This window comes from Carlito syrichta, unplaced genomic scaffold (genome assembly GCF_000164805.1).
Source record: "Carlito syrichta isolate Samal-C Ts95f unplaced genomic scaffold, Tarsius_syrichta-2.0.1 Scaffold271701, whole genome shotgun sequence".
In the NCBI taxonomy this organism is placed as follows: Eukaryota; Metazoa; Chordata; class Mammalia; order Primates; family Tarsiidae; genus Carlito; species Carlito syrichta.
The window spans coordinates 332,679-345,265 of NW_007215797.1; the positions used below are offsets into that span (position 1 = coordinate 332,679).

The following is a 12,587-nucleotide window of genomic DNA, read 5'->3' on the forward strand; positions in this document are numbered from 1 at the left end:
GGTATGGTGGCTCATGACTATAATCCCAGCACTTTGGGAGCCTGAGGTAATAGAATTGTTTGAGCCCAGGAGTTCAAGACCAGCCTAGACAGTAAAGTGAGATCTTGTCTCTACAAAAAGTTTAAAAAAGTAGTGGGTTGTCACCTGCTCCTATAGTCCCAGCTACTTGGGAAGCTGAGGAGGAAGGATCAGCTGAGCCCAGGAGGTCAAGGTTGCTGTGAGCTGTGATTGTGCCACTGCACTCCAGCCTGGGTGACAGAGTGAGACTCCGACTCGAATGAATGAATGAATGAATGAATGAAACATTGCCTTTGTCATAGCAGAATCAGGGCTCAGCTCCTTTGACACAGTTTCCAATAATATACCCCAGCAGATGGCTCCAGCAGGTGGCCAGAGAGAAATCAGAGACTGGCAGGCTGGGCGGTTCCCTGAGTGTGTTCCCTCTCAGTCTCAGCGTGGCTTCTGGCACCTGTGCCTGCTTGCTTTAAACCCACTGATTAAAGCTTCCCATGGGAAAGTTTGGATAATATTTTGGACCCAATAAAGGCTCTATTTGGATAATGGGTCTCTTTTCTCTCCTTGCTTGGGCCGCCTGTGCCCCTTGACCTCCATGCAGGGTGTGTGTGTATGTATGTGTGTGTGTGTGTGTGTGTCCTGCAGGCATGCTGTGTACCCTCCACACTGTGAAAGTACTAAAAACTCTGTTTTTGTTTTTAATAGAGATGAGGTCTTGCTATGTTGCCCAGGATGGCTTTGAACTCCTGAGCCGGGATTATAGGTGTGAGCCACTGCGTCCAGCCCATTTTTGTTTTTTTAATTGGAAACTGAAGTTTTGGAAAATGCGCTTAATTGCTGTCTCAAGTTTGGTCACACCAAAGTGTAAAGGGCTGACCTCCCAACAAATGCCTGGACACTTCTTTTTTTTGAATTGGGGGGTCTCACTTTGTTGCACAGGCTGGAGTGCTATGGCACAATCATGGCTCACCACAGCCTCAACCTCCTGGGCTCAGGAGATCTCTTGCCTCAGCCTCCAGAGTAACTGGGACTACAGGTGTGTACCACCACACCTAGCTAATTTGTTTTTTGTAGAGATGAGTTCTCGCTATGTTGCCTAGGCTGGGCTCAAACACCTGGGCTCAAGGGATCCTCCCACCTTGGTCTCCCAAGTGCTGGGATTATAAGTGTGAGCCTCTGTGACTGGCCTGCTTGGACACTTTCCCAGCTTTCTGAGCAACTACTGTCCTGGTTATGACCATACCATCTGCCACCACTGGGCTTTAACTGCCCTCCCTCACCCCAGCCATAAAGCCAGGCTGTTCTGCCTTACTTGTTTCCAGAGAGAATACCACCCCACTTCCGGTACCCCCTGTGGTGGTGATCAGGGAAGAAGAGAGCAGTCCTCTCAGACAGAGACCTGAGTGGCACATGGCCCAGATGACAAGCAAACTTCCACACACGTGAGTCAGCTCCAGGCCTGCCTGAGGTTTGGGCTGTCCTTCCCTGACATAGTGTCAGCCCCAAGGAATAAAATGGCTTTCTGCCAGGCTGTCTTCCTCTGCAGAATTAGAACAGACCAGTCATTGCTTTGAGGAAACAAAGTGACCCAGCCAGCCTCCTTCTCCCAAGACCTCTCTCCATATCTTTCCCAGTGGAAGCAGAGTTGGAAAATGGCACCTGGGCTGGAGGGGGGTTACTGACTGCCTAGGAGAAGGAGAAGGGGAGAGGAAGGAGACGGAGCTCATCAGGGGTAGGAGGGAGGGTGGCTGAGGGGGACAGAGAGACCCCATGAGTGACATGATGGTGGCGAGTAGGGCTCTGAGGTCAGGGAGGGCGGGGACTGAGAACCAGCCAAGGGGGCAAGAAAGGTTGAGTCAAGGAAGAATCCAGCAACCTCTGCAAAGCTGGTGTTGTCAATAGAAATGCGTTGAGGAAGAAAATGAGAGAAAGTGTCCCAGAATGTGGCGACTGAATTCTTACAGGCCTGGTATATTTTGTTTCGTTTTTAAGAAAATAATTTGTGTGCACCAAGCTATTGCTTGAATTGCATATAGAAATTGAGTTTGTAGTGTGTTCAGCTTGAATCATTTCAGATATGTATTTTCTCTCTCAAAGAAATTGTTTTTGGTACCAGAAAAGGAAATACTTTTAAATAAATGAAAGCGTTTTTCCTGAGAGAGTTCTGTTTCTCAGATCCTACTCCGAAATTTGCTTTCTGGCAAAAGACTGAGATTGCTTATAAAAATGGCTCAGAGGTAGCAATTAAAAGCATGTTTATATTTTGTATGTAGGAGAAATTAAGTGCTTAAACAATTCTGGGCTCTTATGTTCTTTACGTTTTCTTGTTGACGTACTTAATTCAATAAATTCTCTCATTTTTAGAACAATCTTATTTCTAAGTGAAATAACATATATCACCATCCAAAATCCTCAAGTGACTGGTAGATTTTATTCAGATTCGTAACACTAACCTGATGTTTCCATTTAATTTGGCATTCTTAGCACATTATAAAAGGGTAGAAATCTCTAAATTTTGTTAAGTTCTAAAATTTTGTTACCAAAACAAAAACTGGAATCACTGGAGTAGATTGGACAGGTGCTAACACCATCAATAGGCATTAGAACATGCTGGGGTGCGGGAGGCTGGGGGAGGGGCTGAGGATCTGACCTGGGTAGAAGTCTCAAGTGTGTTATCCCTAGGATTGTCCTATAACAACCTTGGACAAATGACTGAATTGCTCTATGCCTGAGTTCCCTCATCTGTAAGTCAGGGATATTACACTTCCGTGTCATCTATGGCTAAGTTCAGCTACATATGACAGAAAACCCCAAGTCATAATGGCTTCAATCTGAAGTCTCTTTCTCCCTCATGTCCAAGCAGTGAAGAGGAAGGCAGTTCACAGCTGGTGTGGCAGCCCACGGTGTCTCGTGCAAGGCTCTCATCCTGGCTGTGCTCAGTCCGTGGAAAGAGTATAGAAGCCCACGGCCGGGTCAGGCGCGGTGGCTCATGCCTATAATTCCAGCACTTTGGGAGGCTGAGGTGAGAAGATTGCCTGAGCCCACAGGTTAGAGACCAGCCTGGACAACTTGGTGAGCCCTCATCTCTACAATAAATAAAAAAATTCGCCAGGCATGGTAGCATGTGCCTGCAGTTCCAGCTACTTGGAAGGCTGAGGTGGAGGATTGCCTGAGCCCAACAGGTCAAGACTGCGGTGGCTGTGAGCATGCCACTGCACTCCAGCCTGGGCGACAGAGTGAGAATCCAACTCAAAAAAACCCCAAAAAACCACAAAAAAACTCCCCATGAACTCTGACTGTATGGGCACTGGCTGGAAGTGTATAAGCTGCTTCCTCTAGACAATGGGCATGAAGTCAGTCACTTGGCCCATTTACCTGTGAGAGAAGCTGAGAAGCATAGCCCTTAAGAACCAGTAGTGGGGCTGGGTGCTTGCCTGTAATCCCAACATTTTGGGAGGCCAAGGTGGGAGGATCGCTTTGAGTCCAGGAGTTCAAGACCAGTCTGGGCAACACAGCAAGACCTTGTCTCTATAAAAAAAAATAGAGAACTAGCCATGTGGTGGTGTACACTTGTAGTTCCAGCTACTCGGGAGGCTGATGAGCCATAATCATGCCACTGCACTTCAGCCTGGGTGACAGAATGAAACCTGACTCAAAAAAAAAGAACCAGTACTGGGAAGTAACCAAGCCTCCATGCCACTGTCTGTTTACTGAGCAGTTGTGAGATCTCTGTGGTGATACTTGGGACAGTGCTTGCATCCAGTACATGCTCACTTCTTGCCAGCTGTGACTGTCACACAGGAAGTGTAGAGGTGGGCAGCTGGGCATTGGGAAAATGAATGTGTCAAAAGCAGAACTCCCTTGTCAATTGTCCTTTCCTGTTCTTTCTGCTCCCTGATTGCACGCTGGGACTGGGCTGGGTAGAGAGACCAAAGGATTGTACTCTTTATTTAAGGACATTTTCATTTCCTTCACACCAGGAGTCAGGGTGGCCTTTTGGGGCTTAAAGCCGCAACTGCAATTCTGGTGTGCAGTGGCCAGGGCAGGTGGGGGAAGCAGGCTGGGAGTGCTGAGCGACCTGGGGGTTGCACAGGTGAGAGCCATGCTGCTACCCTGCCACTGCCTTGTGGTGGGACTGGTGATGCTTGATCTTCCAGCTTTTCAGCAATCTGGAGCTTTATGTGACATCTCTCTTTTGTTGTCTTGAATACTCTGTCTTCTCATTACGACCACAGGCAAGCCATCAGTTCACTAAGACCTCCTGAAATGAACAAAATCAGGTAAGGGCGGGCTGGAATATGCTGACAAGAGCCACAGCTGAGAGCACGACTGTCAAAAGTTCCAGATCAAGGTTACCCAGGAAAGGACGTCAGGGGTGAAACTTGACAAGGTGGGGCTTTCATGGTCCATCAGTCTGCAGCCCCGCCTCAGCTGGGTAAGGAGTTCAGGGAAGGAAGAAATCCTTAAGCTACAGTTGCATGATGTCTGCTGAAGTGGGCTGGAGGAATGGAAAGATGGCTATTTTCCAATATTTAAAATGTTAGCTCTGGCCAGGCATGGTGGCTCAGCCTGTAATCCCAGCACTTTGGGAGGCCTAGACGAGAGGATTGCCCGAGCCGTGGGCAACTTGGTGAGATCTCATCTTTACAATAAATCACAAAAACTAGCCGGGCGTGGTGGTGTGCATCTGTAGTTCCAGCTACTTGGAAGGCTGAGGCGGAACGATTGCCTGAGCCCGGCAGGTGGAAGCTGCGGTGGCTGTGAACGTGCCACTGCACTCCAGCCTGGGTGACAAAGAGTGAGACTCCAACTCAAAAAAATACAAAATAAAAAACCAAAATGCTAGCTCTACTAGACATACAATACAGCACTCATTTAAAAAGAGTCAAATTATACTTGTTTTGCGGTTGGTTCATACCAAGCAACCTGGCTTGAGTTTTTGTTCCCTTCCTCCCCACCCCATGGTGGGAAATGGTGCAGATGTGAGATTATGTTGCTCATCTCTTCTCTTATTGGGGATAGATCTATCTCTGTTTGAATGATGTTTCCCAAAGTGGGAATGGGAAATGTCTGCTAATCCATAATAATGAACCACTGGGAACAATCAGGGTCTGTAACCAAAGCTCTGGATCAGCTCATTATTACCCAATCTAAAAAGTTCTTTGGGGATGTATGTAGGCATGCAGAAGAGAAAAATGGGGAAAAAATAATTGGATATTTCTCCTTCTAAGAATTAATGAGAAGAAACATCTGTAATGTTATAAGAAAGTCAACATAGCCTGGGGGAAACTTTAATAGGCTTCTTCAAGTCAGTCGCTTTGGCAACATAAAGAGAGACAAAAAGAAATTTACAGATGTAAGGCTCTCTCTGGCTGCTTGAAAAGTGAAATGAAGGAAACTGATTTTTGGTCAGCAATATAGTCTAAAAATGTCAATGCTTGGCCAGTACGCAGTGGCTCTCACCTGTAATCCCAGCACTCTGGGAGGCCAAGGCAGGAGGATTGCTTAAGCCCAGGGGTTTGAGACCAGCCTGGGCAACGATATATTGAGACCTCATCTCTACAAGAAATCAAAAAATAATCCATCTGTGGTGGCATGTGGTTGTAGTCCCAGCTACTTAGGAGGTGGAGGTGGGAGATAGCTTGAGCCAGGAGGTCGAGGCTGCAGTGAGCCATAATCATGCCACTGTCCTCCAGCTTGGGTGACAGAGTGAGACCCTGTCTATGAAGAAAAAAAAAAAAGTCAATGCTTGTTGTCCAAGTTCATGGTTTTTTATTTCTTGGTGTCTGGGATTAGCCGCAGAAGAGAGTAATGTTAGCAAGTCAACTTACTTCACAATGGCTCTGGCTGGTTTTAGTTACTGACAGAATTAATTAATTAATTAAGAATCAGAGATTCTTAAGATGAGGGCTCCTCTAGAACTCTCCTAAACTCCTGTGTGAGTTTCAGGAACTACTACTACGAATCAGCTACTATGAATCTTATGCTAACTTCCAAAGTCACAGTGTAAAGTCACAGTGTAAATGTGCATCAGGGTGTACCTTAAAATGCCTGTACCATTATTCTTCCCCTTAGTGTTTAAAAAGCAGGTAATCCCAAAAATAGAAAAAGAGAAAAATATCATTTGCAAGAAAAAACAATGATTGTGAAAATGTTAAATATGTGAGTAAATCTAAGTATTGACATTATGTTCAATTTATAAAGTACAAAAAAAGAGAAAATTCTGGAAAATGATAGTATGTAAATTGAGAGGACAATTGGAATTAAAATATGCTTAGGTCTTTGTATTCTGTGTGAGAAAAGTACAGCTATTGATTAAATTTGTTTAGTATGCATGTTAAATTTTCTAGAGTGTCTACTAAAAGGATAAGAATTAAGCAGGGAGAACTGGACAGTGAAGAAAAAAAATTCTAATTAAAGTAAGAATGAAAAAGGAAAAACAGCAAAAACAAAAACAAAAAAACAAAAATACCAGCAAAACCAACCCACAGGCAATTCAACAGATGATGAAAACAAATCAGTAAGTACTATCAATAGAAAAATATTGTGGAGATTAAATGATGCAGTTGGTATACTAATTTAAAAACAAAGCAAAGGAACTGTAGCTATGTTGTATTTATAAAGACAAATTTAAGAGATAGAGACAAAGGTTAAAGAATATTAAAGGATGGAAAAAAGTACATCAAAGATGATAAATATACAAACCAAAACAAGGCTAGTGTAGCTTAATTAACATAAGGCAAAATATAAAACAGACTTCAGGTAAAAATAGAGATGAAAAGAATCACTAGGAAATGACCAAAGTTGAACCATTAGGTAATCACGTGCCCTGTAAGAGATAGACAGGAAGCTATAGTCATTCTAAATGTGTAAAAGCAAAAACAAGGAGAAAGTGACAAATTCATCCATTCCAGGGGGCAGCCATCTTCAGTAATAGATAGGCCTCCAAAAATCAGAAAGGATATAGATTCGAAATTCCAATGGACATAAACAGAATGGTGTGTGCCTTCCAACTGGGGCGTATATATCTTTTTCAAACACATGGAGAACATTAATTAGAACTGATTGTATACTAGCCTCAACAAATTGCAAAGAACTAGGTGCAAATAGACCACATGCTCTTCTACAATACAGTTAGGTTTAGAAAAAATTACAAAAAGAAAAACTAGAAAAATCCCGTATCTTCAGAAAATATATTTTTTATTTTTATTTTTTGAGTTGGAGTTTCACTCTGTCACCCAGGCTGGAGTGCCATGCTATGCTCACAGCGACCCCAGTGTCGACCTGCTGGGCTCTGGCAATCTTTCCGCCTCAGCCTTCCAAGTAGCCGGAACTATAGGCACGCACTACCACGCCCAGATAATTTTTGATTTATTGTAAGAGATGCAGTCTCACCAAGTTGCCCAGACTGGTCACGAACCCCTGGGCTCAGGCAATCCTCTTGCCTCAGCCTCCCAAAGTGCTGGGCTTACAGGCTGAGCCACTGAGCCTGGCCCAGAAAATTTAAAACATACTTCTAAACCAGGGTTCCCCAACCCCTGGGCCTGCTATCGGTCCAGAGGCCTGCTAGGAATTGGCCTGTATAGCAGGTGAGTGGCAAGCGAGCCAGCAGAACTTCATCTGTATTTACAGCCGCTCCCCAATGCCTGCATTACTGTCTGAGCTTGGCCTCCTGTCAGATCAGCAGCAGCAGCATTCTTAGAAGCATGAACCCTATTGTAAACTGCACATGTGAGGGACCTAGGTTGTGCGCTCCTGATGAGGACCTAATGCCTAATGATCTGAAGTGGAGCTGAGGCAGTGATGCTAGCGCTGGGGAGAGGCTGTAAATACAGATTAACATTAGCAGTGAGGTTTGACTGCACAGAGACCATAATAAATCACTTGCAAGCAGACTCATATCAAAACCATATCAGAGAGGTCAAGTGAGTTGACGTACTTCAGTTGTATAGCTGCATCTGGTGGCAAGCTTGGATTCAGAATCGGACACTTACTTTTAGTTTGCACATGGCCCGCCCATTATTTTATTTGTCACTTCCATCTGCAACTCTATTTTTTAAAATGGTGAGTTGTATAATTATTTAATTATAGATTACAATGTAATAGTAATAGAAATAAAGTGCACAATAAATGTTATGTGCTTCAATCATCCTGAAACCATCCCTACCCCAACCCAGTCCATGGAAAAACTGTCTTCCACAAAACCAGTCCCTGATGCCAAAAACCTTGGGGACTGCTATTCTAAACAATCCATGTCAAGACAAAAATCATAAAAATAAAAAATACTTAGCATTAAAATATATACCTTATGCTACTTAAAGGGAACTGCATAATCTTAATTATTAGAAAAAAGACTGAAAATAAATGAACTAAGACATTTAGCTTAAGCACCCAGAGAAATTAAAAAGAAACAGAAGAATTGCCCCAATATTTAAAAAAAGACATCTTAATGTTGAATTATAAAATAAATTTATGCAGAAGCTCATAGGACCCAGAGTGGCCTGGATAAGAAAAAAAAAAAAAAAAACCAGTAAAAGAAACTTTTCTATCAAGATGTATAAGGCATGTATTAGTTAGGACCAATGGACTAGAACAGGTCAGTGGAATAGAATAGTGAGCCCCAAGTAGTCCCACACATATAAGGAGGAGAACCAAAAAAACCCTGGAATTTATTTACAAAAAATTGTGTATTCTTACATGTTTAAACTTCAGTTGCTTTCAAAGTACTCTCCGTTTGATGCAATACACCTATTGAGATGCTTTCTCCACTGCTCAAAAGTTTTTGAACTTGTCAATTTTGATGCCTTTTAGTGCTTCTGCTGTTTTTTGTTTCACCTCGTCCATATCAGCAATATGTTTCTCTTTGAGGACTTTTCTCATAGAGGGAAACATTAAAAAGTCACTCGGGGTGAGATCAGGTGAATAGGGAGGGTGGGGCACGAGGTTCATGCTGATTTTGGTAAAAAACTGCAGAACACTCAGCGCGGTGTGGGCATGTGTGCTCGTAAATCAACTGTCATGAAATGGGCAAATGTTGAAATAACCTCCAAAATATAGTTGCTGAAGCCGAATGCAGCCTTTCACAAAAATGCTCACTGGTACACTGATGCAGATAGGTTCCTAGAACACTCACCTAGTGCAGGAAGACTGTACTACAAGGGGCCCACCCTCCAAAAAATAATTTTTTCTTTTTGGTCCCCCTCCTATGGGAGGTGTTCTATGGCAAAGCTGGCATTGCATTGCATTGCAAATCAGTGAGGAAACGGCATTTTCAGCACATGGCATTGGGACTATAGGATAAAAAAGATAGATCCCTACTTCCTATCATACCTAGTAATCAATGCCACCTAGATCAAGAAGATCCTTTACTTTCTTTTTTTAAGAGTTGGAGTCTCTGTCGCCCAGGTTGGAGTGCAGTGGCATGCTCACGGCCACCCCTGCATTGACCTCCTGGGCTCCAGCACTCCTTCCGTCTCAGCCTTCCAAGTAGTCGGAACTACAGGCGAGCACTACCACGCCTGCCTAATTTTTGATTTATTGTAGAGACGAGATCTTACCAAGTTGCCCCGGTTGGTCTCGAACCCGCGGGCTCAGGCAATCCACTCACCTGTCTCCCAAAGTGCTGGGATTACAGGCTGAGCCACCAAGCCTGGCCGATCCTTTACTTTCTTTTTTTTTTTGAGTTGGAGTCTCACTCTGTCACCCAGACTGGAGTGCAGTGGCCACTCCCGGCCACCGCAGCCTCGACCTGCTGGGCTCCGGCGATCCTTCCACCTGTCTTCCAAGTAGCTGGAATTACAGGCGTGCGCTACCACGCCCGGCTGATTTTTTTATTTATTGTGGAGATGAGGTCTCGCTGCCCAGGCGGGGATCGAACCCGCGGGCTCAGGCAATTCACTCACCTCAGCCTCCCAAAGGCGAGGGATTACGATCCTTTACTTTCAAGTGTCCAGTGCTGGATACTAAAATATATGGTGGCCCTACTTCTAACCCTATAATTTTTTTTTTCTCAGTCTAGGCTTTCAAAAAGATCACTATTCATTCAACAAATATATTCTGTGCACCTACTTTTCCTACCACTGTTCTAGGCACTTGGAATACAGCAGTAAACCAAAGACCTCTTCCTTTGTGGGGTTTATATTCTGGTGGATAATGACCATATATGGCACTTACTATGTATCAGGCATTTTCTTTCTTTTTTTGAGTCAGAGTCTCACTCTGTCACCCAGGCTGGAGTGCAGCGGCTTGCTCACGGGCACTGCAGCCTCGACCTGCTGGGCTCAGGCAATCCTTCTGCCTCAGCCTTCTAAGCCTGGAACTACAGGTGTGTGCCACCATGCCTGGCTAATTTTTTGATTTATTGTAGAGATGAGGTCTCGTCAAGTTGCCCAAGCTGGTCTCAAACCTATGGGCTCAGTCCTCTCATCATGGCCTTCCAAAGTGCTAGGATTATAGGCGTGAGTCACTGTGCCCAGCCAGGTATTTTCTAAGCCTTGATAGAAATCATTTAATCATTGGTAGATAATATTTTCAAGTGTCAGAGCTAGGATCTGAAGTCAGTCTGTCAACCCCTAGAGTCCTGGCTATATGACTATAATATACCTACCACCTCTCAACCCCTTATTGCCTTGGTGAAGAGGGTGCTGGGAAATGTTTTTGCTTAAACGTGTGACAATCCTAAGACACCAGTTATGTGTAATGAATTAACTTTTCTTCTGTGATTCTAACATGGCATTGGATGTGCACCATCCATCCATGGAAGAATTCAGAGAGTAGCGATTCCCATCTTTTTCTGTGTTGTGTGGTTCAGATGAGAGAGGCTGCAAAGATGACCTTAGAGAAGCCATAGAGTGCTGAAGAAAGGCACCGAGTTGGAACTCTGTTTTGAAGCTGTGCATTAAGTTCCTGCCTAAAGAATTATGCTTCCTGCCATGGTAGTAGCTGTCAGAAATTGAGCTTCTTAAGCATTGTGGAGAAAATTACTTCCTATGGCTGGAAGAAAGCTCTGATACACTAAAAGCAGTAGATCCCACTTGCTTTTAGAGACATTTGAATCTGTCTATTTCTTCAAACGAACGATCTTTCTTGGTATCTTTTTGAGTTGGTTAGGTAATATTTACACAGAAGGAGAAGAGTGTTAAGTTCTGGAGTGCCAGATCTTCTGTAAATAATACCCAGTAATGAAGGCCCGCAGAGACTTTATTTCCAAAATCCACTTTTTGTTTTCTTTCAGCTCAACAACCAGAAACTGAATGGAACCATAATCAAGGGCAACCCCCTTGATTATGGACAGCAAATGCCATTGAATTATGATGTCTTAGAGATGGACAATCTCTGAGTGGGGATCAGCCTTCACACTTTTTTTTTTTTTTTGAGTTGGAGTCTCACTCTGTTGTCCAGGCTGGAGGGCAGTGGCACACTCGCAGCCGCTGCAGCCTCTACCTGCTGGGCTCAGTCAATCCTTCTGCCTCAGCCTTCTAAGTAGCTGTAACTTCAGGTGCATGCTACCATGCCCAGCTTTTTTTTTTTTTTTTTTTTAATTGTAGAGACAAAGTCTCACCAAGTTGCCCAGGCTGGTCTCAAATCCCTGAGCTCATGCAATCCTTTCACTTTGGTCTTCCAAAGTGCTGGGATTACAGCTTGAGCCACCACCCCCAACCTAAAGCCTTCACATTTTTCAAGTCAATTTGGTTCATGGTTTTCTGTTGTTGTTGTTGGATTTTTTTTGGTAGAGACAGGGTATTGCTACACTGCCAAGGCTGGTCTCAAACTCCTGGCCTTAAGTAATTCTCCCACCTTGGCCTCCCAAAGTATTGGAATTATAGAGATAAGCCACCACGTCTGGCCAACTTGGTTAATTTTTAAATAGCTAGAATTGGTTAGAGTTTTCTATTTCACATGGAGATAAAATCTACCTCCTTGCAACTTTTGTTTATTCTACCATGTTAAGCACTTGGAATGCTTTAAGTGGAAAAGATAAGATTTGGGAGACATGATAAAGATCTTCAAATATTTGTTGGGTTTTTCTGTAGAAAATGTAGATTTTGGCTGTGTATGGTAGCTCACGCCTGTAATCCCAGCACTTTGGGAGGCTGAGACAAGGGATTGCTTGAGCCTAGGAGTTTGAGATCAGTCTAGACACATAGCAAGACCTCATCTCCACAAAAAAATGTAAAAAAAATAGCCAGGTGTGGTGGTGCACACCTGTAGTCCCAGCTACTCAGGAGGTTGAGGCAGAAGGATTGCCTAAGCCCAGGAGGGCAAGGCTGTGGTAGCCATGATCATGCCACCATACTCCAGCCTGGAAAACAAAGTGAAACCCTGACTCAAGAAAAGAAAAGAAAAAATTTTTAAAATGTACATTCTGTCGAAAATGACTTTAATTTATAAATTTAAGTCCATGAAACTATGAATATCATTACAAGATTACCCAAAGAATTATCTGTATTTATATAGTGCAGTCAAGAACTCAAGCAGTAATTTTACCTACATGGGAAGTGTATCCATGCCTCAACATTTAATGCTGCCTAATCATATGAAATTTAGACGATGTAGCATATAACACCTTGTTT

General features: G+C 43.7%; 1 protein-coding gene across 1 annotated transcript in view; it reads right to left on the minus strand.

Moving 5' to 3' along the window:
- Nucleotides 1-3,936: 3,936 nt before the first annotated feature.
- The window catches only part of ARHGAP21 (Rho GTPase activating protein 21), an 81,705-nt gene continuing 73,054 nt past the window's right edge, over nt 3,937-12,587 (minus strand). Inside the window, exon 26 of the mRNA XM_008052304.1 lies at nt 3,937-4,276. The gene's annotated coding sequence lies outside the window, so the exon portion shown is untranslated. The remainder of the gene's footprint in view (nt 4,277-12,587) is intronic.